Source organism: Neofelis nebulosa, chromosome 9, assembly GCF_028018385.1.
Source record: "Neofelis nebulosa isolate mNeoNeb1 chromosome 9, mNeoNeb1.pri, whole genome shotgun sequence".
Lineage (NCBI taxonomy): Eukaryota > Metazoa > Chordata > Mammalia > Carnivora > Felidae > Neofelis > Neofelis nebulosa.
In genome coordinates, this window is record NC_080790.1 from 116,789,095 (window position 1) to 116,815,710 (window position 26,616).

A 26,616-nucleotide genomic window follows, 5' to 3' on the forward strand; every position below is an offset into this window, starting at 1 on the left:
ATCTAGCTCTGTTGTTACCAGAGTCAGGACTAGAACATTGATTTCCTAACTTCCAGTTCAGTGCCTTTTCCATTCTGCCTTAAGAGCAAATATTCTCAAAAAAGTTGCATTAAGACAGCGGTACTTGGCAATCATTGGACCCCTTCCCTGGGCTCCCATTATAATTATGGGGTCTTCCTTTTTTAAGGCAGTGTTCTCCTTTGCCAGAATGTGCCACCCCAGGTTCATATGCTGTTCCTGTTCATGGAAACCCACAATAAAGTTACATACCATTATCTTAATTCATTCCCCTGTATCTCCACTGAGGATATTATTTACCCACATCACTGATAAAGAAGCTGAAGCTCAGAGAAACCAGATAAATTAGCTTCAAATCCTAAGGCTTGTAAGTGGCAGAGCTGACACTCTTTCCGCTTTACCCTAGAGATGCAGAAACATTAGCCATAAATGTAATCAAACATAAATCTTCTCCTCAAGACATGAACATGTTTGTGGACTTGACTGCATGAGTCATATTCTAGGGATGGGACACCAAGCAATGTAGTAGAGAACCTCCAATTTCTCCAGAAGTGGCAAATACTCCTCCCACTGGGTATCCACACAGAAACATGTAAGCATGCTCACGTGGCATGTGCTGCCCCACCTCCCCCTGCCAGGGATTTGGTCACAGCTACAGCATCTTGACAACCTATTTAAACCAACTTGCAGTAACTGGCAGCAAAGTATCATTCCCTGGCAGGCTGAGTCATTGAGACACTGCAGACTTTGGAAGAAAGAATCATTAGCTGAAACATTCAAGAACCAGGGGGTCCCAGAGAGGTATGTAATAAATTCCATCCAGATGTTGGGATTGGCTTCTTTCTTTCTTTCTTTCTTTCTTTCTTTCTTTCTTTCTTTCTTTCTTTCTTTCTTTCTTTCTTTCTTTCTTTCTTTCTTTCTTTCTTTCTTTCTTTCTTTCTTTCTTTCTTTCTTTCTTTCTTTCTTTCTTTCTTTCTTTCTTTCTTTCTTTCTTTCTTCTTTCTTTTCTTTCCCTCCCCCAATCACACTGAAAGAGTGAACAAGTTGTTTTCACCTTATCAAACAAGGTGGGAAGAACATCATTTCCTTCTGCACCAAAGGATCAAGAGGGCTAACAGAATCTGGGTAATTCAGGGTGGCATCTGAACTATCAGAGAGCACTGTGTACACATGAAAGAATTATACAGATAGGTAAATGATATTGCACATACTTCAGCAAAATCCAATTAGAGGTCTCCAAGTGCATTGCAATTTAGAGCTTCCACACTATTTTACCTATGGTGTAGGCAGCCTGTCTGTTTAAAATCCTTCTAAGAAATTATGGCTGTACAAACTGGTCCAACAAATAGCTGAATATGGACACTGCTCTGTTAGGGGAAGGCAGACCTAGCTGTAAGTATTATATTTTATCTCATGGCCTGGAAGCTTTGTCATGCTTTATGGCTAATAATCAGGTTATTAAATAACTCAAAAAGTCCTCTCCAGCAGTCCAGGCTCTACTGGGGTTAACTTTTGCTGTGGGGCTAGGATGAGGAAAAACAGATCTTACCAAGCTGCAGTCTCAATTGACATCCCCTTCACCCCACACCTGAGCTCCTGCTCCCTGGAAAAGAAACCTGAGTAAAGACAGCTGTGGCAGCAGAGAAGGGTTCTTCTTGGCAGTGGCTGCTTCTGACTTCAGAGATGTGGACATTAAACTAGAAAGCAGTGCTGAGAGAGAGGACCAGGAAGTAAATGACACTGGGAAATGAGAAACTCAGGGAAGAAAGGACCTGACTTTCCTCCTCTCAAAAAGGTATGCTTTGTAAGGTTCACCTTTTCATCTGGACTGGTGAGTCTTGAGAGTTTTAGTCCTTACACTACTTGAACAGAACAAAAGAATCTTACCTGTTTAGTGGATTAAATAAACAAGCCAGCAAACAAAAGAAAACATTTTTGAGGTGTTTTTGCTGAATTCCTGTCAATTATTTATATTCCTTTATATTCCTTTAAACATGCTTGTTTTGGTTCTTTTAAGTTTTGATTGAAATCCGCAGTGGAAAATATGTTTCAAAGGGGGGGGGGGAAACACCCAACACACTTCTGTGTCTTGCATTTTGACCCAGCCCACAAAACTATTGGAAGAATCTTTGCAGACCCACCAGAGATCCCTGGATTCACTTGGAGAATCATTGATCTATAAACAACGTCTTGATTTCAGAACCCTTCTTTTGATCTGGAATTATCTGTTATTGACCACAGAACTGCTACTGACGATTCCTGGGACAGGGGCCTGTATAGTGAGAGGTGAGCCCCAGTGTGGGAAGAAGAAATCTCTTTCTCTTTCTCAGCGGGTGTTTTGGTACAGTACGATATCTATACTTAGTATATCTATGGACTCAATTTCTTCTCTTTTCCTCCTCTTTCCTTCTTCTTTTATATCTTCTGGTTTTTGTTTGTTCATTTCTTGTATAGTAAAAATTTCCCCCAAGCCTTGGTGCCTAGGTGATTTTTGCCTGGCATGTTCCACTAATTGGAGTTTTGGAATCAGTTTCTTATTTGGGTGCATAATTTTTCTAAATATTTAAGCACCTAAATTATTGTAAAAGCAGCTGGCCACTGCCCATGCCTTGTAGGCAGATAGGTGAGATGGCACCAGAGAAGAGAGGGCTTTAGGTCTCTACCCTTCACTGTGCCAGAACTCAGAGCTCTGTTGAGATACATGTGGGAAAGAAGAACCTTCATGGAGGGAGCGGCCATGTTGCAAGAGCCGACAACACAGACAATATGAAGAGAAAATCCAGGGAGAAATGGAACCCTGGAAGCATGAAGTTACAAATCTCCTAACCAGGCTGTGCCCTGAGAATGCGATAGTTCCTTTGGTCAAACTGCTCTGAAAATAAAGGAAAAGACACTGACTCACGTTGAAGGTAAGGAGAGTGTCTGCATCTTCTCTGCTTAAACCACAGGGATCTGATTAAGGATCGGGACACTAAACACTGATGGCTTCACTTTGGGCACAATCGTCGGCAGGAAGGCCCCATGCAAAGGTAATTATCAGGAATGGGGGCCCATTATAGCCTTTTGATTTGGTCAAACATCCTGTCAGACAGATGTAGAAAGGAGATCGACCCTTACCCCAAAAGAAGTAAATCGTAGGTTGAAGTATTTGGTTTCAGTATCTGTCAGGTTGAGGCTTTGAAAGGCAGACCTGTGGTCTAGGAAACTACATTCGGGATTCTATTACCTTGGGGCTCTGAAAATTCAAGGATATAAGGAAATGTATAACCCAGATTGAGACAATTACTTTTAATTGGCTGTTTTGCTGTTGAGTGCAATAACCCCCATTTTGTGTAACTGGCTCTGAGTTAGAATGCAGTCTTTCTGGGAGAAGGGCTGTTTTTGGTTCTTCAAGAAACTCTGGAGGAATCTCAAAAGTTAAAATAACCTAAAATTTGCCCCATCTCTTGGTTACACCATGCATGTTTGTCTCTTCCAAGCACTTCTGCATATGGATGGGTAAACATTCTAACAAAGATGCCGTTAGAGTCCGGGAGAGGGAAGCAAAGAAGCCAAGTATTCAGAGTTGGGCAAAAGACGTAAAGAACCAGAGCCAGGACACTAGTCAAAAAGAGAGAGGAGTTCTTATAAAAGAGAAATAGAAAATAGGAACTAAAAAATCAGATAGGGGGTGAGGGATAGGGAGAGCCCAGGGTCTCATCTTTGATTGAAATAAGAAAGAATATAATTCAGAGAGGAAAATATATACAAAGAAGTAGATTATGATTTGAGAGAAAGCAGACTTCAGTTGGATAGGGAAGATTTATTGAGACTTTGGGGAGAAAATTGGAAAGAACTGTAAAGCTATAGTATATCCTATTTAAATACCTGCGTAGCTGGGTCTGGGGGCCAAAATAATCCCTCAAGCCCCTAGAGGTCTGTGTGTTGCTCATAGGGCAGCTATCTTGAGGAAAAAGAAGAAAAGTGGGAACGTGGCAGAGGGTGGAGAGTTCCATAAGCCCCTCTAATGGCCCCCACAAGGCAGGATTCAGCCATAAATTGCCTGCTAGGCAGCCACCAGTTTCGTCTCCATCTGTTCTCCAAACCCGGGCTTACAGATTCTTTCTTTATATTCAGGTGTTTTTAAAAAGAATCAGCTTGAAGCGAAAGTACTAAATTCAAAACATTCTAAACCACAATTTGAATCTTGTTTAAGAGAAGAAAGGATGAGAGGTGTGACTCTATTCATTTGTTTAGAAATAGTTGTTGCAGACAGAATCCCAGGCGTTATGTTTTAATCTTCCCTTGGTTTATTCTGCTCTCAAGTGCCATGGGGCCTCATTCAATTGTCAGTAATTGGGCTTTTAGAAAGGAGAAAAGCGGTTATTTGAAATTGACTCCTTATGTCCTATAGTTGCACCACCTGACATTTGCTTCCAGGGAAGTGTATGCAGTGTTGACTGACTGGCTATCTGCTTTAAGTGGGTGCAACTGTCAAATAAATTAAGAGGCCATCTCCATCCTCACCATCACTTTAAATTAGGGACACAGAGAAAAACTCACTAGACCCTAGTGAAGGCATTCATGGCTTGGAGCCTAGCCTCAGAGCGGTCAGGTGGCCTGGCTCACAGGGGTCGTCTTTCACAAAGCTCAGGGGCAGAAATGAAGGGACCAGTTTCTGGTACTGCATCTACCTTAACTGCCTGTGAGGCTTTAATCTAGTCATTGAGCTGCTCAGGGCTGCCATCCTGTGCATCCAATGGGAAAGCGAAGACTAGCCTCCCCTACTTGCAAGGATGCTTGTGGATAAGATGACAACCAAAAGTATCTGCCTTAGCTGGGGTAGAGAGAACCAGGTCAGAGAGAGAGAGAGAGAGAGAGAGAGAGAGAGTACATTGTGGTAACTGCCTTTATCACTTCATTGCTTGCTTTTTAAAATCCTCATCTCCTTCTCTGAGCTCCTGAATAGTCTGGAAATATTTTTATTTTCTTTTAAATAAAGTTTTCATTGAAAGTTTTCTGTTTTTGTTGAGCAAAAAAGTCTTCACCATGTGAACACACCCAGGAAACCAGAACCTAGATGTAGAAATAGGACATTATCAGTGGCACCTGGGTGGCTTAGTCGGTTAAGCATCTGACTTTGGCTCAGGTCACAATCTCACAGTTTGTAGATTCGAACCCCACATCAAGCTCTATACTGACATCTCAGAGCCTGGAGCCTGCCTTGGATTCTGTGTCTCCCTCTATCTCTGCTCCTCCCCGGCTCGCACTCTGTCTCTGTCTCTGTCTCTCTCAAAAATAAATAAACATTAAAGAAAAAAAAAAGAAATAGTACATTATCAGCACCCAGAACACCCTCAGGCCCTTTAAGTCCCTTTCCTTCCAAGGGTAACCACTAATTTGACTTCTAACACCATGATTAAGTGTTGCTTGTTTGGGGGGCTTTATATATATATGTGTGTGTATGTACTTTTTAAATGTGTGACTTCTTTTGCTTAATACTGGGTTTATAAGATTTGTTTATTTTATGTAGTAATATTTTGCTTATTCTCTTTGTATGGTATTTCATGAATTAGTATGCCACAATGTGTTTATCCATTCCCTTATTAATGGATGTTTAGGTTTCCAGTTGAGGGCCATTATGAACAGTTCTACTGAAAACATTCTTTTTTTTTTTTTAATTTTTTTTTTCAACGTTTTTTATTTATTTTTGGGACAGAGAGAGACAGAGCATGAACGGGGGAGGGTCAGAGAGAGAGGGAGACACAGAATCGGAAACGGGCTCCAGGCTCCGAGCCATCAGCCCAGAGCCTGACGCGGGGCTCGAACTCACGGACCGCGAGATCGTGACCTGGCTGAAGTCGGACGCTTAACCGACTGCGCCACCCAGGCGCCCCTCTACTGAAAACATTCTTGAATAGTTTTTTGATGAATATATGAATATATTTCTGTTGAGTTATCTAGAAGTGGAATTGCTGGGTCATAGGACATGTGTAAGTTCTATATTAACAGATACTGCCAGTTTTTCAAAGTCATTTTCCCAAGACCAAAATCATTTTACACTCCCACCAGCCATGTCTGAGACTTCTGTTTTTTCTACATCCTCACCAGCACTTGGTGTTGTCTCTTTTACATTTAGCCATTTTGGTGGATATTTTGTGGAATGCTTTTTGTTTTTAATTTTAATTTTCTTGATGAATAACAAAATTGAACATCTTTTAACATATTCATTGGCCATTTGGATATCTTGTTTTGTGAAATATTCAAGTCTTGAGCCTGTTCTTCTGTTGGATTGTCTGACATTTGTATTGGTCTATAAGAATTCTTAAAATATTAGATACTTGTGTACGTGTTGCAAATATCATTTCCCATAATGCTCTCAAGTCACATTGGAGCTTGAGGCAAAACAACAGAGAGGTGCCTGGGTGGCTCAGTCAGTTAAGTGCCTGACTTCAGCTCAAGTCATGAACTCATGGTTTGTGGGTTCAAGCCCCATGTCAGGCTCTGTGCTGACAGCTCAGAGCCTGGGGCCTGCTTTCAATTCTGTGTCTCCCTCTTTTTCTGCCTCTCCCCCACTCACACTCTGTCTCTCTCTGTCTCTCAAAAATGAATAAACATTTTAAAAGAAGCAAACAATGGAAATACTGATCCTATCTTTATTTAAAACTTTGATATTTTGGTCATCATGGGGGTTTTTTGGCATTAATTTTTATTTGTAAAAATATTACATTAATATCTTGCTTGTCTTGATTACTGAATTTTTGGCACCTCCTTAAAAATTTGTGTCCACACCAAGTACTTCACTTGCCTCACGCTAGTCCTGGCTCTTATTCCATTCTGCATCTTGTATTTTTACTCTCTTTATAGTGTTACTTGTTGAAAAGGAGTTCCTAATTTTAATGAGGTCCAGTTTTTCATAGTTTTATAGTTTTCTTTTCCTTTATAGTTAATACCTTTTATTTTTTAAAATGTCTAATGTCTGGGGTGCCTGGGTGGCTCAGTCAGTTAAGCATCTGACTTCAGCTCAGGTCATGATCATGATTTGTGGGTTCAAACCCCATGTCAGGCTCTGTGCTGACAGTTTGGAGCCTGGAGCCTGCTTTGGATTCTGTATCTCCCTTTCTCTCTGCCCCTCCCCCACCCACACTGTCTCTCAAAAATAAATAAACCTTAAAAAAAAAGAAATTATAAATTTTTAATATTTATTTATTTATTTTGAGAGAGAGAGAGAGAGAGAGAAAGAGCAGAGAAAGAAAGGGAGAGAGAGAGACAGAGAGGGAGAGACAGAGAGAGAGAATCCCAAGCAGACTCTGTGCTGCCAGCGCAGAGCCCAAAGTGGGGCTCCAACTCACAAACTGTGAGATCGTGACCTGAGCAGAAATTAAGAGTCCGATGCTTAACTGCCTGAGCCACCAGGCACCCAGTTAACATCTTTTTTTTTTTAATTCTGTTTAAACATTTTTCTTACATAAATTCATGAAGATATTCTTCTATGATTTCTTCTAGAACAGTTCTGTCCAATAGAACATTCTGCAGTGATGGAACTGTTCTCTAGATGTGCTGTCCAGTATGGTAGCTACTAGCCACATGTGGCTCCAGAGCACTTGAAATGTGGCTAGTATGTCTGATGCCCTGAATTTTAAATTTTATTCACTGTTAATTGAATTAATTAATTGCGGCTAGTGGCAAAGTAGTCTATGTTGTCCACCTGGAATTGATTTTGGGGTATGGCATGATGTCAAATTACCTTTTTTTCCCCCCCTCTGTATAGATATTCAGTTGACCTAGCATCATGTCCTGAAAAGACTGTTAATTCCTCACTTTTATAATTAACCAATTGTTTGCATGTGGATCTGACTCTGGAATGTCCATTCTTTTCTATTTGTCTATTAGTATGTCTTTCTGCCAATTCCATACTGTTACAATTATTATACATGATAGAATAATTTCTTTACTGGTGTTCCCCAAGATTGTCTTGACTAGTCTTAAACTTCTGCATTTCCAAATGAATTTTAGAAAAACTTTTCATATTCCACCAAACCAAACCAAACCAAACAAAAAACCCTCCTGGGAGTTTTTGGGGGGATTGTATCAAATCTATACATTAATATGGGAATCTTTTTTTGTTTGTTTTGAGAGAGGGTGCAAGTGAGCAAGGGGCAGAGAGAGAGGGAGAGAAAGAGAATCCCATGCAGGCTCTGCACTGTCAACACAGATCCCAAAGCAGGGTTCAAACTCACCCAAGGTGGGGCTTGAACTCACTCAGTGCAAGGCTCAAACTCACAAATTGTGAGATCATGACCTGAGCCAAAGTTGGATGCTAACCAACTGAGTCACCCAGGAGCCCCTAATAAGGGAATCTTTATTAAAATTTCCTATCCATGAATATGGTATAGCCCTCCATTCAACTGAAGTCTTATTAAGATTTTTTGATAATGTTTCATAGTTTTCTGTGTAGAGGTCTGGCAGTTCATTCACTGGGTTTATTCCTTATTTTATATTTATTTTAGTTAGGTAAGTAGCATATTTTAATGTCCAGCTTTTTTTAAGTTGTTTTTTTAAAATTTAATTCCATTATAGTTAACATACAGTGTTATATTAGTTTCAGGTATACTATAGTGATCCAATAATTCTGTATATTATACAGTGCCCATCATAATAAGTGTACTCTTTAATCGCCATTACTTGTTTCACCCATTCTCCCCTCCCCCCACCTTCTCTCTGGTAACCATCAGTTTGTTCTCTATAATTAAGAGTCTGTTTATTGTTTTTCTCTCTCTCTCTCTCTCTTTTTTTTTTCCTTTGTTTGGTTTGTTTAGTGAATTCCACATATGAGTGAAGTCACATGTATTTGTCTTCCTCTCACTGACTTATTTTGCTTGGCATTATATTCCACGTCCTCCCATGTTGTTGCAAATGGCAAGATTTTATTTTATTTTATTTATTTATTTATTTATTTTTTCAACGTTTTTTATTTTTTTTATTTTTTGGACAGAGAGAGACAGAGCATGAACGGGGGAGGGGCAGAGAGAGAGGGAGACACAGAATCGGAAACAGGCTCCAGGCTCGGAGCCATCAGCCCAGAGCCTGACGCGGGGCTCGAACTCACGGACCGCGAGATCGTGACCTGGCTGAAGTCGGACGCTTAACCGACTGCGCCACCCAGGCGCCCCAAGATTTTATTATTTTTTATGGCTGAGTTATATTCCATTGTATATATACACCACATCTTCTTTATCCATCCATCTATTGATGGACACGGGCTGCTTCCATAATTTGGTTATTGTAAATAATGCTGCAAAAAACATAGGGGTTCATGTATCCCTTTGATTAGTGTTTGTATATTTCTTGGGTAAATACCCAGTAGTGTGATTACTGGATCATAGAGTAGTTTTATTTTTAAATTTTTAAGGAACCTCTGTACAGTTTTCCAGTATGGCTGCTCCAGTTCGTATTCTCACCAAAAGTGGACAACGGTTCCTTTTACTCCACATTCTCTACAACACATGCTGATTCTTATGTTTTTTATTTTAGCCATTCTGACAGGTATGATGTGATATCTCATTGTAGTTATTTTTTCTCATTGTAGTTTTGGTTTGCATTTCCCTGCTGATGAGTGATGTTGAACATCTTTTCATGTATTTGTTGGCCATCTGTGTGTCTACTTTGGAGAAATACCTGTTCATGTCTTCTACCTATTTTTAAATTGGATTACTAATTTTTTGGGTTCTAAGTTTTATAACATTTTATGTATTTTGGATACTAACCCTTTATTGGTTATATCATTGCAAGTACAGTAAAACCTTGGTTTGTGAGCATAATTTGTTCTGGAAACATGCTTGTAATCCAAAGCATTCATATATCAAACCAAATTTCAAGAACCATTGGCTCAGTTGTGATCATGTGACATTCAGCATTAGGTATGACTCATATTGCAAGACATCTCTTGTTTATCAAGTGAAAATTTATCAGAAATATTTACTCATCTTGCGAAATACTCACAGAACAAGTAACTTGCAATCCAAGGTTTTACTTGGATTTATCTTTTCCCATTCCATAGGTTGCCTTTTAGTTTTCTTGATTATTTTCATCACTGTGCAGAAGCTTTTTATTTTGATGTAATCCCAATAGTTTATTTTTGCTTTTGTTTCCCTTCCCTCAGGAGACATGACTAGAAAAATGCCCAATGCCAAGAAGTTACTGTCTATCCTCTCTTCTAGGATTTTTATGGTTTCAGGTCTGACATTTAGGTCCTTAATACATTTTGAGTTTATTTTTGTGTGTGATGTAAGAAAGTGGTCCATTTTCATACTTTTGCATGTAGGGTGTCCAATTTTCCCAACACCATTTGTTGAATAGATTGTCTTTTTCCCATTGCATATTCTTGCCTCCTTTGTCAAAAATTAACTGACCATATAATTGTGGGTTTATTTATGATTTTTCTATTCTGTTCCATTGACCAATGTGCCTATTTTTGTGCCAGTGCCATACTGTTTTGATTACTACAGCTTTGTAATATAACTTGAAGTCTGGAATTATGATACTTCCAGTTTTGTCTTTCTTTTTTTTTATTTTTTAGAAGTTTATTTATTGGGGTTCCTGGTGGCTCAGTCGGTTAAGCATCCAACTTTGGTTCAGGTCATGATCTTGTGGTCATGGGTTCAAGTCCTGTGTTGGGCTCTGTGCTGACAGCTCAGAGCCTGGGGCCTGCTTTGGATTCTGTGTCTCCCCCTCTCTCTCTGCCCTTCCCACAATCACACTCTGTCTGTCTCTCTCAAAAATAAATAAACATTTTAAAAATTTAAAGTTTATTTATTTATTTTGAGAGAGAGAGAGAATGAGAGAGCATGCGAACATGAGCAGGAGACGGGCAGAGAGAAAGGGAGAGAGAGAGAATCCCAAGCAGGCTCTGCATTGTCAGCACAGAGCCTGACAAGGGGCTCGATCTCACAAACCATAAGATCATGACCTGAGCCAAAATCAAGAGTCAGATGTTTACCTGACTGAGCCACCTAGGCACCCCCAGTTTTGCTTCTTTTTCAAGATTGCTTTGGCTATTGGGGGACTCTTGTTGTTTTATACAAATTTTAGGATTGTTTGTTCTAGTTCTGTAAAAAATGCTGTCAGTATTTTGACAGGGATTGCATTAAATCTGTAGATTGCTTTGGATAGTATAGACATTTTAACAATACAGTAAAACCTTGGTTTGTGAGCATAACTCATTTCAGAAACATGCTTGTAATCCAAAGTACTCGTATATCAAAGCGAATTTCAAGAACCATTGGCTCAGTTGTGGTCACGTGACATTTGGCATCATATACTAATATTGCAAGACATCGCTCATTTATCAAGTTAAAATTTATTAGAAATATTTGCTCGTCTTGCTGAACACTCACAGAACAAGTTACTCAAGACCCAAGGTTTTACCATATTTTTTTTTCAATCCATGAGCATGGAATATTTTCCATTTGTTTGTGTCATCTTCAATTTCTTTCCTCAATGTTTTACAGTTTTCAGATGACAAGTCTGTCACCTCCTTGGTTAAGTTTATTCCCAGGTATTTTATTCTTTTTGATACATTGTAAATGGGATTGTTTTCTTAATTTCTTTTGGCTACTTTATTATTAGTATATAGAAATGCAACAGATTTCTATACATTGATTTTGTAGCCTACAACTTTCCCAAATTCATTTATCAGTTCTCGTAGTTTTTTGGTGTAGTCATAACGATTTTCCATATGTAATATCATGTCATCTGCAAATAATGAAAGTTTTACTTCTTCCTTATCAATTTGGTTGCCTCTTTCTTGTGTGATTGCTATGGCTAGGACTTCGAGTACTATATTGAATAGAAGTCATGAGAGTGGACATCCTTGTCTTGTTCCTGACCCTAGAGGTAAAGGTCTCAGGTTTTCACCATTGAGAATGATGTTGGCCATGGGGTTTTCATATATGGCCTTTATTATGTTGAGGTATGTTCCCTATAAACCTACTTTGTTGAGGGTTTTACCATGAATGGATGTTGTGCTTTGTCAGATGCTTTTCCTGCATCTATTGAAATGATCATATGGTTTTTATGCTGTATGTGATGTATCACGTTGATTGATTTTCAAATATTGAATCATGCTTGCATCCTTGGAATAAATCCCACTTGATCATGGTGAATGATTTTTTTTATGTATTGTTGGATTTGGTTTGCTAATATTTTGTTGAGGATTTTTGCATCTGTGTTCATCAGAGATATTGGCCTGTAGTTCTCTTTTTCTTTATCTGGTTTTGGGGTCAGGGTAATGCTGGCCTCATAGAATGAATTTGGAAGATTTCTTTCCTCTTGTATTTTCTGAAATAGTTTGAGAAGACTAGGTATTACTTCTATTTGAATGTTTGGTAGAATTCACCTGTGAAGCCATCTGGTCCTGGACTTTTGTTTGTTGGGAGTTTTTTTTATTACTGATTCAACTTCATAGCTGGTAATCAGTCTGTTCAAATTTTCTATTCTTCCTGATTCCATTTTGGGACGTTATGTGTTTGTAGGAATTTATCTATTTCCTCTAGGTGTCCAATTTGTTGGGATATGATTTTTCATAATACTCTCTTATAATTCTTTGTATTTCTGTGGTATCAGTTGTTATTTCTTCTCTTTCATTTCTGATTTTGTTTGAGTCCTCACTCTCCTTTATATGTGTGTGTGTGTGTGTGTGTGTGTGTGTGTGTATATATATATATATATATATATATATATATATATATATATATTGTTAAGTCTGGCTAAAGATTTATCAAGTTTGTTGATCTTTTCCAAGAACCAACTCCTAGTTTCATTGATTTGTTCTGTTGTTGTTTGTTTGTTTCATTTAGTTTCTATTTCATTTATTGCTACTGTAATCTTTAAAATTTTTTTTAACATTTATTCATTTCTGAGAGACAGAGACAGAGTGTGAGGGGGGGAGGGGCAGATAGAGAGGGAGACACAGAGTCAGAAGCAGGCTCCAGGCTCTGAGCTGTCAGCACAGAGGCCGACGTGGGGCTCAAACTCACAGACCACGAGATCATGACCTGAGCCAAAGTCAGACGCTTAACTGACTGAACCACCCAGGCACCCCTATTGCTACTATAATCTTTATTATTTCCTTTCTTCTACTGGTTTGGGGTTTTGTTTGTTCTTTTTCTAGCTCCTTTAGATGTAATGTTAGGTTGTTTATTTGAGATTTTTCTTGCTTCTTGAGGTAAGCCTGTATTGCTATACGCTTCCCTCTTTCCCAGCTTTTGCTGCATCTCAAAGATTTTGGACCACTGTGTTTTCATTTTCATTTGTCTCCATATATTTTTTTATATCCTCTTTGATTTCTTGGTTGATCCATTCATTATTTAGTAGCATTTTATTTAGCCTCCATGTATTTGTGCTCTTTCCATATTTTTTCTTGTGGTTGATTTCTAGTTCCATAGTATTTGTGGTCAGAAAAGATGCATGGCATGACTTTGATATTTTTGAATTTTTTGAGACTTGGTTTGTGACCTAATATGTGATCTGTTTTGGAGAATGTTTCATGTGCACTTGAAAACAATGTGTATTCAGCTGTTTTAGGATGGAATGTTCTGAATATAACTGTTAGATCCATCTGGTCCAATATGTCATTCAAAGCCACTGTTTCCTTGTTGATTTTCTTTTTGGATGATCCGTACATTGATGTAAGTGGGGTCTTAAAGTCCCCACTATTACTGTATTATTATCAATAAGTTCTTTTATGTTTGGTATTAACTGCTTTATATATTTGCATGCTATCATGTTGGGTGCATAAATATTTACAATTGTCATATCTTCTTGTTGGATTGTCCCCTTTATTACTAAATCATGTCCTTCTTTGTCTCTTGTTACAGTCTTGGTTTTAAAATCTGTTTTGTTCAACGTAAGTATTGCTGCCTTGGCGTTCTTTGACATCCATTTGCATTATAAATTTTTCTCTATTCCCTCACTTTATTTTTGTTTAATGTTTATTTATTTTGAGAGAGAGAGAGAGATTGTGCAAGCAGGGCAGAGGGCAGAGAATGAGGGAAAGATAGAGAACCCTAAGCAGACTCCACACTGTCTGCAAGAACCTGACTTGGGGCTCAGTCTTACAAACTGCAAGATCATGACCTGAGACAAAACTGAGTTGGATGCTTAACCTCGGTTAAGGCACCCCTCCCCTCACTTTCAACCTGCATGTGTCTTTAGGTCTGAAATAAGTCTCTTGTAGGCAGCATAATCTATATGGGTTTTTATTTTTTATCCATTCCATTACCCTATGTCTTTTGATTGGAGCATTTTGTCCATTTATGTGCAAAGGAATTACAGTAGATCTGTATTTATTGCCATTTTTCAGTTTTTATTTTAATTCCAGCTCTTTAACATACAGTGTTTCTTTATTACCATTTTGGTACTTGCTTTGTGGTTGTTTTTGTAATTCTTCTCTGATCCTTTCTTCTCTTGCTCTCTTTCATGGTTTGCTGGCTTTTTTTCAGTGATATACTTGGATTCCTTTCTCTTTATTTTTTACATATCTACTACTCGTTTTTGATTTGTGATTACCATTAGGTTTGTATATATCATTTTCTGCATATAGCAGTCTATATTTAAATTGATGGTTGCTTAAACAAGTTAGGCAGTGAGTGTCAGCGCTGAGCTAGTTCCTGCAGGTGTCCGTGTGTTTATAATGAGAGGTAGGGGAGGGAGACACCGCTTTCCAGCTCCTTTTTTCCTGGAGAAGTCCCTCAGTGATGCCTGCCCCTCAGGACACCCTATGAAATGTGTAAACAACTCTCCCTCCCATATGCCCCAGGTGTTTTGCAAACTTGCTCCTTCTACAATGTATTCTCTGTGCTGTTTGTCATGGGTATCTTTAAGGATGGGGACTCAGCTTTCTATTGTCCTTCAGGTTCTCCCAGAATTGAGCCTGCTGATTTTTTAAAATTCAAGGCGTCGTGTCCCACTGATTATAAGAACCTAAGGAATTCATCCCCTCACTTTCAAAGCCAGATGTTATGAGGATTCATCTTCGCTGTGCATGCTCCCTGGTGTGATAGTGTATCTCTCTCCATATTCCATGCCCAAGCCCACTTCCTCCCACCCCCACCCCAGCAAGGGTGGAGGCCCATTTCATTTCCCACCATGTTTCTGTCCATCCTACCTTCTCAGTGCAGCCTCTTCTCTACCTTATTTGTGGAGTTTGTCCCGCCAGTCTTCAGGTTGTTTCCTGGGTTACTTATGCTCATGTAAGTGTTATCTACTTGCATCCATGGACGAAGGTGAGCTTAGGATCTTCTTACTCCACCATCTTCCCAGCCACCTGTAGTAAGTTTTACAATCTGGAAGTGAGTCCTTCAGCTTTGTTCTTCTTTTTCAAGATTGTTTTGCTATTTGAGTCCCTTGATATTCCACATGAATTTTAAGATTTTTTTTTTTTCTATTTGGGCTTTATTTCTATTTTGTGTGGAATCATTAGGGTGTTATACATATAATATCATCTGCAAACAGATATCATTTTACTTCTTCCTTTCCAGTTTGGATGCTTCTTATTTCTTTTTCCTGCCTAATTGCTCCAGCTAGAGCTTCCAGTAATATTTTAAATAGAAATGGCAAGAGTGGTCATCCTTGCCTTGTTTCTGACTTTGCAGGAATAGCTTTCAGTGTTTCACCATTGAGTATGATGTTTGCTATGGGTTTTTCATATATGGCTCTTGTTATAGCCAATATGAAATTATATTGAAATGTATGAAATTATATATGCAACTGTATTGTATATGAAGTTGTATTGTAGACTTCTTCTAATCTTAGTTTTTTAGTGTTTTATTTTTAATCATAAAAGGGTATTGAATTTTACCACATGCTTTTTCTGTATCATGTGAGATGATCATGTGGCTTTTTCCTTTCATCCTTGCATTCAGGAATAAATCCCACTTAGTCAGGGTGTATAATCTTTTAACACACTGCTGAATTTGATTTTCTTGTACCATGTTGAGGACTTTTATATTAATGTTTATAAGGGATATTGGTTTGTAGTTTTCTTGTAGTGTCGTTGTCTGGTTTTGATATCATGGTAATGCTGGCCTCATAGAACAAGTTAGGAAGTATTCTTTTCACTTCAGTTTTTTGGAAAAGTTTGAGAACGATTGGTAGTCTTTTTTTTTTTTTTGAGAGAGAGAGAGAGAGAGAGAGAGAGAGAGAAAGCACAAATGAGTGAGGGACAGAGACAGAGAGAGGGAGAGAGAGAGAAGTGGGGCTCACCCAATGCAGGACTTGAACTCACAAACCATGATATCATGACTTGAGCTGAAGTCGGGTGCTTAACTGACTGAGGTACCCAGGCGCCCCAAGAAGGATTGGTAGTCTCAAATGTTTGTTGATTTCACCAGTGAAGCCATCAGATCCAGAGTTTTTTTGCTGGAAAATTTTTTTTTATTACTGATTCAATCTCCTTACTAGTTATAGCTCTATTCAGATTTAGTATTTCTTTGTGATTTAGTCTTGGTAGGTTTTGTGTTTGTAGGAATTTGTCCATTTCATCTAGGTTATCCAATTTGTTGGCATACAATTGTTCATAGTACTCTCTTAACTCTTCTTTATTTCTATAGAATTGGTAGTTATGTCCCCACTTTCATTTCTGATTTTAGTAACTTAAATCTTCTCTTTTTTTCTTACTTTTCCTAGCTAAAGGTTTGTTAATGTGGTTGATCTTTTTGGAGATCTAACTTTTGGTTTCATTGTCTATACTGCTTTTTTATTTTATTTATCTCTGCTCTAATCTTTATTATTTCCTTCTGTTAAATTTGTGATTCGTTTGGTTTTTTCTAGTTCCTTAAATTGTAAACTTAAGTCATATTTGAGTTCTTTTATGTTTTTAATGTAACCATTTATAGCTATAAATTTCCCATTAGCACTGCTTGCATCGTGTCCCAGAAGTTTTTGCATGTTGTGTTTTTTGTTTTCATTCATTTCTAAGTATTATCTAATTTCCCTTGTGGTTTCTTCTTTGATCGATTGCTTATTTAAATGTGTTGTTTAATTTCCATAGATTTGTAATTTTCTAGTTTTACTTCTGTTATAGATTTCTAACTTAATCTCAATGTGTTCAGAAAAGATACTTTTATGATATCTACCTTTTAAAATTTCTTGAGGCTTAATTTGTGACCTAACATGTGGTCTATCCTGATAAATGTCCCATGTGCATTTAAGAAGAATGTCTGTGCTCTTGTTGGATAGAGTGTTCTGTATATGTCTATTAGATCTAGTTGATTTATTGTGTTGTTTAAAATCCTCTGTTTCCTTATTTATCTTCTGTCTGGTTTTATTTTTTATCATTTATGGAGTGTGGAATATTGAAGCCTTCAACTCTTATTTTTATGTCTGTTTCTCCCTTCAGTTCTATCAGCTTTTGCTTCATAATTTTGATGCTATGTCTCTCATTTGGTAAATAAAATGCTTATAATTGTTTCATCTTCTTGTTGTGTTGAACCTTTATTACTATATAATGTCCTTCTTGTAATCTTTTTTCATTTAAAGTCTATTTTGATATCAGTATGGCCACTCCTACTCTCTTAGTTACTATTTGTATGGAATATCTTTTCCTATCTTTTCATTTTCAGTCTGTGTGTCTCTTTGAATTTAAAGGGAGCCGCTTGTAGACATATTGTAGACATATTGTAGCATATTGTTGAGTCATGTGTTTTTATCCATTCTGTCAATTTCTGTGTTTTGATTGGAGAGTTTAATCCATTTACACTTAAAGTAATTACAGATAAGGAGGGACTTAATGCTGTCATTTTGCTATTTCTTTTCTATATGTCTTACAACTTTTTTGTCCCTTACTTGCTGTATTACTGTCTCCTTTAATATTTAGTTAGCTTTTTGTAGTGAAGTGTTTAAATTTCTTTCTCATTCATTTTGGGTATATTCTATAGCTGTTTTCTTTGTGGTTACCATGGAGATTACATTTCACATTCTAAAGTTATAACACTCTAATTTGAACTTGTACCAGCTTAATTTCAATAACATACAAAAACTCTGCTCCTTTACAGTTCCATTCCCACCCCTTTCAGTTGTTTATGTCACAAAATTATGTCTTTATACATTGTGTGCCCCAAAACACTAACTAGTAATTCTTTTAAATTAATTAGTCTCTTTTTTAGTTTATTTATTTATTTTGAGAGAGAGAAAGAGAGCACGAATGGGAAGGAGAAAGAATCCCAAACAGGCTCTGTGCTCTGTGCTTAGCCCAATGTGGGGTTCAGTCTCACAACTGTGAAATCATGACCTGAGCTGAAATCAAGAGTCAGATGCTCAACTGACTCAGCCACCGGGTACCCCATTAGTCTCTTAAGTTATGTAGAAAACAAAATGTAGAATTATAATTCAAAGTTATAATAATACCAGCTTTTAGAGTAATAATTATTTTTAAATGTCTCTTAAATCATTTAGAAGACAAAATTAAAGTTACAAGCCATTGTTAGAATAGTTCTAGCTTTTATAACACCCATGAACTTACCCTTATTGAAATCTTTATTTCTTCATACATCTTCAAGATACTGACTAGTGTCTTGTCTTTTCATCTTGCAGGACTCCCTTAAGCATTTCTTGCAGGGTAAGGTCTGGTAGTAACAAACTTCCTCAGTTTTTATCTATCTAGGAATGTCTTTATTTCCACCTCACTTTTGAAGTACAGTTTCACTAAATATAGGATTCTCAGCTGATAGCTTTTTTCTTTTAGTTCTTTGAACATATCTGCCCACTGCCTTCTGGCCTTTAAAGTTTGTGCACTAAAATATGCTAATTATATTATTGAATATCCTTTGTATGTGATGAGTAGCTTCTCTCTTGCTAATTTCAAGATTCTACCTTTGTATTGGTCTTTTGAAAATTTGATTATAATGTGGGTCTCTGAGTTCATCTTAATTGCATTTGTTGGACTTGTCGTTTATGTTCATGCCTTTATCAAATTTGGGGAGTATCTAGTCATATTTCTTCAAATATTCCCCCTGCCCAATTCCCTTTCCAACCCAATCTCCTTCTCTTTCCTCTCCTCCACCCCTTAAAATGCATATGTTGGTTGACTCAATGGTGTCCCACTGGTCCATTAAGTTCTGTTCACTTTTCTTCCACGGTTTTTCTTTCTGTTCCTCAGATCTGATAATTTCCACTGTCTTCTATTCAAGTTTACTGATTCTTTCTTCTGCTTGCTCAAATCTGCCTTTGACTTCCTTTAGTGAATTTTTCTTTAGTGAAATTACACCATTTCAGCTCCAGAATTTCTTTTTTTATGTTTATTTATTATTTATTTTGAGAGAGAGAGAGAGAGAAAGAGCATGAGTGGGGGACGGACAGAGGGAGGGGGAGAGAGAGTATCCCAAGCAGGCTCTGAGCAGAGCCTGATGTGGGGCTCAAACCTACAAACTGTGAGATTATGACCTGAGCCAAAATCAAGAGTTGGATGCTTAACCAACTGAGCTTCAGAATTTCTTTTTGATTTCTTCTTAGGTTTTCCAACTCTTTGTGGACATTTCCATTTTGTTCATACATTGTTTTCCTGAGTTTTCCCACATCTTCCTTTAGTTCTTCAAGCATTTTTAAAATGGTTGTTTTAAAGTTAGCTAGTATATCTGACATCAGTTCTTTTTCAGGGACAGCTTCTGTTGATTTGTTTTTGTTTCCTTTGTTTTTTTTTTTTAATGTTTATTTATATTTGAGAGAGAGAGAGAGAGCGAGAGAGAGCATGACCAGGGGAGGATCACAGAGAGAGGGAGACACAGAATCCAAAGCAGGTTCTAGGCTTCGAGCTGTCAGCACAGAGCCCAACTTGGGGCTTGAACTCGTGAGCCATGAGATCATGACCTGAGCTGAAGTCGGATACTCAACTGAATGAGCCACCCAGGTGCCCCTGTTTTGTTTTGTTTTTTCCTTTGAATGGCCATGTTTTCTTATATCTTTGTATTATTTGTGATTTTTTTTTGAAACTGGACACTTAAATCTAATAATGTGCTATCTGTGGAATTCACATTTCCCCCCTTTCCTAAGGTTTGATGTTTTTGGTTATTTTTTATTTTGTTTTGTTGATTGTTGTTAGCTGTTTCTTTGCCCAGGATCAGCCTGAGGCATAAACTTAAGGTCTTCTTAGGTCTTTTCTAAGGCTTTTTTATGGTCACTTTTAAATTTCCCTTGTATATACAGTTGTTTTTGAATGTACTAGTTTTTAACGTTTGGCTTCCAAAAAGGTAAAAAGAGAGAAATGAAAGGAGGAATGGGTTATTTAAATGTCCTGAAAGTCACTTTGGCTATAGAGCAAGGGGCTTGCAACAATGAGAGGCAGTGCAACAACATTGACAACCCACTTTTTTGTCTGCACATCTGTGATCAGAAGCAGGAATCAGCAATCAGAGCACAGATCCTATTTGGAGGACACGGTTTTTTTTTTGTCCACCCTGATTTAGCAAGCCTTATGCAAGCTCCTCCAGGAACACGTTCACAGCTGCCTGCCATAGGTAGCTGCTACTGTGTTAAGAGCCAAAATTAAGCACAACTTATTTTGCAAGGTTTCTCCTGGAAGTTGTAAGCCTTCAATAGACTTTAGAGTTCCTAAATAGTTACATTAGACAAATTCTGTCAGTTCAATTGTTGTCTAGGTGGGGAAACAGATTTTTTGTGCTTCTTACTCCACCATCTTCCTGGAATTCTCTGTAGAAGTTCTTCATATTTTGTGAATACAAATCTTTTGCCATGTATATGTATTGGAATATTTTTTTCTCGGTTGCTTGCTTATTCACTTTCAAACGGTGTCCTCTGGTGCACAAAAAAAATGTAGTTTTCTTTTTTAAAATTTTTAATGTTTATTTAGTTTGAAAGGAGGGAGAGTGTGTGTGTGTGAGGGGGGAAGAGCAGAGAGAGAGGGAGAGAGAGAATCCCAAGCAAGTTCTGCACTGTCAGTGCAGAGCCCAACATGGGGCTTGAACTCACAAAACCATGTGATTATGACCTGAGCCAAGAACAAGAGTCAGACATTTAACTGACTGAGCCACCCAGGTGCTCCAAAATTTAATTTTCTTAAAGTCCAATATTTCACTTTTTACTTTTATGGTTAATACATTTTATGCTTATGTCTAAGAAAGCTTTGTCTATTCCATGGTTGTAAGGATATTATTCTAGAAGCTGTATGGTTCTAGCTTTTACATTTAGGTTTGTGATACATCTTGAATTATTTTTGTGTATGGAATATAGTAGAGATCAGAATTCTTTCCATAGAGATATCCCATTGTTTCAGCACAATTTGTTAAGTAGACTCCTTTCCCAATTGAATTGACTTGATGCTTTGGTTGGTAATCAATTGACTGTATATGTCTAGGTCTACTTTTATTTATTTATTTTTTTTAAAATTTTTTTTCCAACGTTTTTTATTTATTTTTGGGACAGAGAGAGACTGAGCATGAACGGGGGAGGGGCAGAGAGAGAGGGAGACACAGAATCGGAAACAGGCTCCAGGCTCCGAGCCATCAGCCCAGAGCCTGACGCGGGGCTCGAACTCACAGACCGCGAGATCGTGACCTGGCTGAAGTCGGACGCTTAACCGACTGCGCCACCCAGGCGCCCCTAGGTCTACTTTTAGACTTGACTCTGTTTATTAATCTATTACTATATACTTCTATTGTAAGTCTGCTGTAGCTTTATGCTATATTATGAACTCAGGAGTATAAGTATTCTAACTTTGTTCTTTTTTTCAATATCATTTTGGTTCTTCTAGGTCCTAGGTCCTTTGCATGTCCATATAAATATTAGAATCACATTGTCAATTTCTTCAAAAAAGCTTCCTGAACTTCAGGGATAACTTGAGCTTCTATATGATATTATATCCCTTCAGAGAGGATTTACTTTTATTTCTGTCAAACAGATGGGTTAGAGCCTGAATACCTTCATCCAATAAATGTTTGAGAAATTTAAAACTGAGCTTCCGTCCTTATGAGGACTGGTCTACTTCCAGTTCTTCATTCCTAGGGTAAAGTCCTTTGTGGTCCCTATTGAAAACCTGGGGTGCTTACCAGGGACCTTCCTCCTTTTCATGCTCTTTACAATAATTTTTTGTCTTGCCACTCCTGTCAGGGAAATTGCTGAAAGCTCTTTTCACCTTCTCAGTGATGTTTTTGTTTTTGGAATCAGGAATTATCCTTAGGGTAAGGTTTCCCCAACACCAGCTCACCTTTTTTAGCTTCTTTTTTCTTCCAGATCTTGGACCAGCAAATTCTCATTGCTTTGTTAACTTTTCTGTGGGGGTTTGGTTTCAGCATTATTGGGGTGGGGGGTGGTGGTGGAATCTATCACAGACTCTCAGACCAGAATGAGAGGTGCCACAAACAGAATGTGATAATTTGGAGCTACTCACTGAGCTTTATAAATTTTCTACTCACTTACTCTCCCCAGAAAATGGGAAGTTGGAGATAATATCCCCTTGCTCATTACCTTCATTCAGCCCCAGTGAGGCAAAACAACATCACCCATTCATCATTTTTCCATTGTGAGCTATAGCAGCATCTGGGATTTATAGCTTGATAATATTGGAGAGTATTTCTCCTGTTTGCTTTTACATGTTGATAGTGGAATCTGCTCACTATAGCTTAATCCAGGAACTTCTCACTAAATTGTCATTTAACAGGGGAAATCAGGTAGGTGGGGGTGAAAGCAGCAAGAAGAGAGGAGAATGTGCCCTATTTAGTGATTTTAACTTAAGACTCTGAAGTTTCTCAAATGAAATGTGAGGATAGCTGGAAGCCTATGGCTCTTGTACACAGATGTACACACATAGGCAGCCATATAGACATCCATATACACACTCCCAAGTACATTCATGTTACACATTCAAATGTATATAAATATAGACTAATAGTTCTTGTGGAACAGGTAGTGTGGGAACATGAAACCTAATCTTAGACTAGACTAGATAATATCTTGTAATCCAGTAGATACTGTGTGACCCAGGTGACCCTCTTGAGGAAGGATAGGATCAAGAAGCAATAGCTAATTTTGGTTGATGCCTATTATGTGCCAAGTATGGTGCTAAGATACCTTATATATATTATCACATTCAAGTCCCATAATGATCCTACAGAATATGTACTGTTACTCTAATTTTTTAAATGTTTATTCATTTTTGAGAGAAAGAGACAGAACATGAGCAAGGGAGGGGCAGAGAGAGAGGGAGACACAGAATCCAAAGCAGGTTCCAGGCTCTGAGCTGTCAGCACAGAGCCCAACATGGGGCTTGAACTCAGGAACTGTGAGATCATGACCTGAGCTTAAGTCGGACACTTAACCAACTGAGCCACCCAGGGGCCTCCTGTTATTCCAATTTTTAAAGCCAGTGTTCTTTTATTTTTTCTTTTCTCTTAATTAATTAATTAAGAGAGAACATGAGCAGGCAAGGGCAGAGGGAGAGAGAGAATCTTAAGCAGGCTCTACACCCATTGCAGAGCCCAACACAGGGCTCAATCTCAGGACCATGAGATCTTGACTGGAGCTGAAATCACAAGTCGGACGCTTAACCAACTGAGCCACCCAGGTGCCCCCCCCCCACTCCATGTTTAATTTAGGGCTCTAAAAGGCCTTACCAAAGGTCAAATAGTTAGTGCATTTGCAGAGGCATGAGTCTAATAAGCTTTGGAGCCAGGCAAATCTAATTCTGCCTGGCTCTAAAGTTTTTTCTCTCAAAGTATGAAAAAGAGGCAGAAGTTCTTATTTAAACAATTAGACTATACAGGAGTTTCTAAACAGAAGTATAATTAATGAATTTGTTTATTATTTCTCTCTCGTAGTGGCCACCAGCATTAATCTCAGTTAGTAAGAGTCTGTTGAGCTTTACCAAATGCTCAGTAAGCAGGGTTTGATGGGCAAGGGTAAGGTTATGAGTGGGTGGTGACAGGAACAGAGCACAGAAATATTAACATTAACAAACTTTTTCTGAACACCTAAAAACTGAGCTTATTTATTCATAATACAAAACAAGAAGTGTAGGCTAGACGCCTGGGTGGCTCAGTCGATTGGGCATTTGACTCTTGATTTTAGGTCAGGTTCCCATGGAGCTCCACACTGTCAGCGCACTGTCAGTGCAGTATCAGTGCTTGGGATTCTCTCCCCTTCTCTCTCTGCACTCTGCCCTACTTGGACACGTGCATGTTCCCCTTTCTCTCTCTCTCTCTCTCAAAATAAATAAACTTAAAAAAAAAACAAGAAGTATAAAACATGGTCCCCACCCTCCAAAGCTTACAGTCTAGTTATTTTAGAGGTCATTTATGTAGCATCTACATGTACAATCTAGATACCTATTAAAAGTACAGCTAATACAAAGATAAGTAAGCCTGGGCCTTCAGTCTAAGGGTTAGTCAGAGTGACAAACAAGCACTTTCAATATAAGATATTGAGTTAAAAGTAAACACAGTTTCTCAGGAGAGCATGGAGAAGGGGGCATTTACCTCAATATGGGCAATCAGGGAAGCAGGAAGAAATGAATCCTGGACTAACATGCAGGAGGCAGAATGAATGCATCTGAAGCACTTAGCAAGGAGCACTGACAATATATGTGTTCTGAACAGAATGACACTGATTATATGGCACCAGAGAAAGCCAGAGAATATTTCATAACTGAATTGTTTCCTGAATAACTTCAGGGTGGGAGTATCAGACTACTAGCCTTTCCTTCTCTTCCCTCTACTTTTGCAACTCCTAAAGCCCATTCTGTGTTGTGGGAGTTTTTCTCTCCTCCTTTCCCTCTACTTCCCTCCCTTCATTTTATCCTTTTCTTTTTTGTTGTTTTGTTTTGTTTTGTTTTACCCAAAAAATATGGAAGTCATAAGAGCTGGAGAGACTGGGGAAATCTTTAAACAAATACTTGAATGATTTATTATAATTAAATGTAAAAAAAGAGGGCATTGAAAGGGAAACAAATGCCAACTGTTGAGTCAGTTGGACCCCTATCCTGAGTCCTTATACCATGCTTGGGGACACTGAGATAAATCTGTCCAGTGGGTTGAAATGAACAGGATGTGTTTGTGGGCAATAAATGGGAAGCCTGTGTGCAATAGTGGGAAATAAAGTCCAATAAGCAAAATGGGATACATTGTAAAGGACCCAGAAAACAAACAGAGGAGTTTAGACTTGAGATGGTTAATACCATGAGTCCTTTTAGGCTTTTGAGCTGGTAGGCAGGGAGTAGTAGGTGGGAAAGATTTGAGAGAAGGAAGACTGGTATCACACAGACTAACAAAAGGCTGTGTGTGAGTCTAATTTTTGTGATAAGGGTCTCTAGGGTATGGCAGAAGGAATAGAAAGAAAGGAGTAGGGGGACATTTTAAAGAAAGAATGGACAGGGTTTGTGGACAAAGAGAATGTTTACCTTTAGGATATCAGTGTTTACCTTAGAAATGCCGTTAGAGTTTATGAAACCTAAAAGAACTGGGGTTGGGAATGGTGGCTATAGAGAGGGAGGTAAATGAAAAAAAGACTGCATACTGAGAATAAGTCTATAACTGCTGTGATCTGCAGCTTGTAAATAGTCCAGGCCTTAGGAGTCTTTCTGTGAGGGCCTGTGAAGTATCTTTTAAAAAACTGGTAAGGGCTCTGAGAATCACTGTTTAAAGGGTCGTATATATCAGGTTGAGCAACTCTGAAACTAGAGACAGAGCAGGGAGCATTTTAGAATGTTTAGCATGAAGAGAAACTTGTAAAAAACATGCTTTAAGGACCTAGATCCTGAGATCCAGACCTGTAGATCTAAAGTGGGGCCCAGGAATTCTTAACAAGCTCTTAAGGTGATACTAATGCAAAAGATGCTCAGGAGAAACTTGTGAGAAACATTTAGGGAAAGATAAGCTGCCTCCTCAGGAGGATTGGGCTGGTGTTTGCTTGTATGCCTTCTCAAGATCCATGTGACTTCACCACATCCAGCTTCAGGACTGCCAGACTGTTCTTTCTAATCAAGGCTATTCTGTTCCATAAGCCATGAAGTAGAAGGTGGTACTCATGTTCCAGAAGACTGGCTTAGGCAGGCCTATTGAGTGGCTCTAAAGACGTCTATAAGACGTCAAAAGGGTTTTTAAGAATGATCATCACAACATAACAATGAATCAGAAACATGTGTACATTTTCTTCAATGACCCTGTAGAGACTGGATTGAAAAAGGAAGAGGCTTTCCAGACTTAGGGATCTAGTAGAATGGACTTGCTTGGGAAAATCAAGCAAGACAACTGAAGAGGACTCCTGGGATTGTCCCACTAGGACTTCTGAGATGACTGTAATGAAATTATATAAAAGGGTGGAAGAGTATTCTCTGTGGCTCCCACACTGGCCTAATCCCAGTTGAAATTGCACAACAAGACGGGCTGACAATCTTTGAAACACGGTTTTCTCAAATGAACCTCAGAGGAAATTTTGAAAATAAAAATTTCTTGGGATTTAGGTGAAGATTGTGTTAAATTTGTATATTAATCTGGGGGCAATTTTTTTTACCATAATAATTCTTACTATCAAGGAAAATACCTTGTCTTTCCACTTATTCAAGTTTCTTCTGTGTCTCTCAGTAGACATTATAGCTTTTTTCATATACATCCTTGT

At 38.3% G+C, this 26,616-nt stretch overlaps 1 protein-coding gene across 3 annotated transcripts in view; it reads left to right on the forward strand.

Annotated features, from left to right (window-relative positions):
- The first annotated feature begins 696 nt into the window (after positions 1 to 696).
- ASIP (agouti signaling protein) overlaps positions 697 to 26,616 on the forward strand; it is a 75,012-nt gene continuing 49,092 nt past the window's right edge. The window contains exon 1 of one of the 3 annotated variants that reach the window (XM_058685345.1): positions 697 to 819. The gene's annotated coding sequence lies outside the window, so the exon portion shown is untranslated. Of the gene's footprint in view, positions 820 to 1,690; positions 1,814 to 2,167; positions 2,305 to 26,616 lie in introns of those variants that run through there. The other 2 variants (XM_058685346.1, XM_058685347.1) reach the window with 2 other exon arrangements.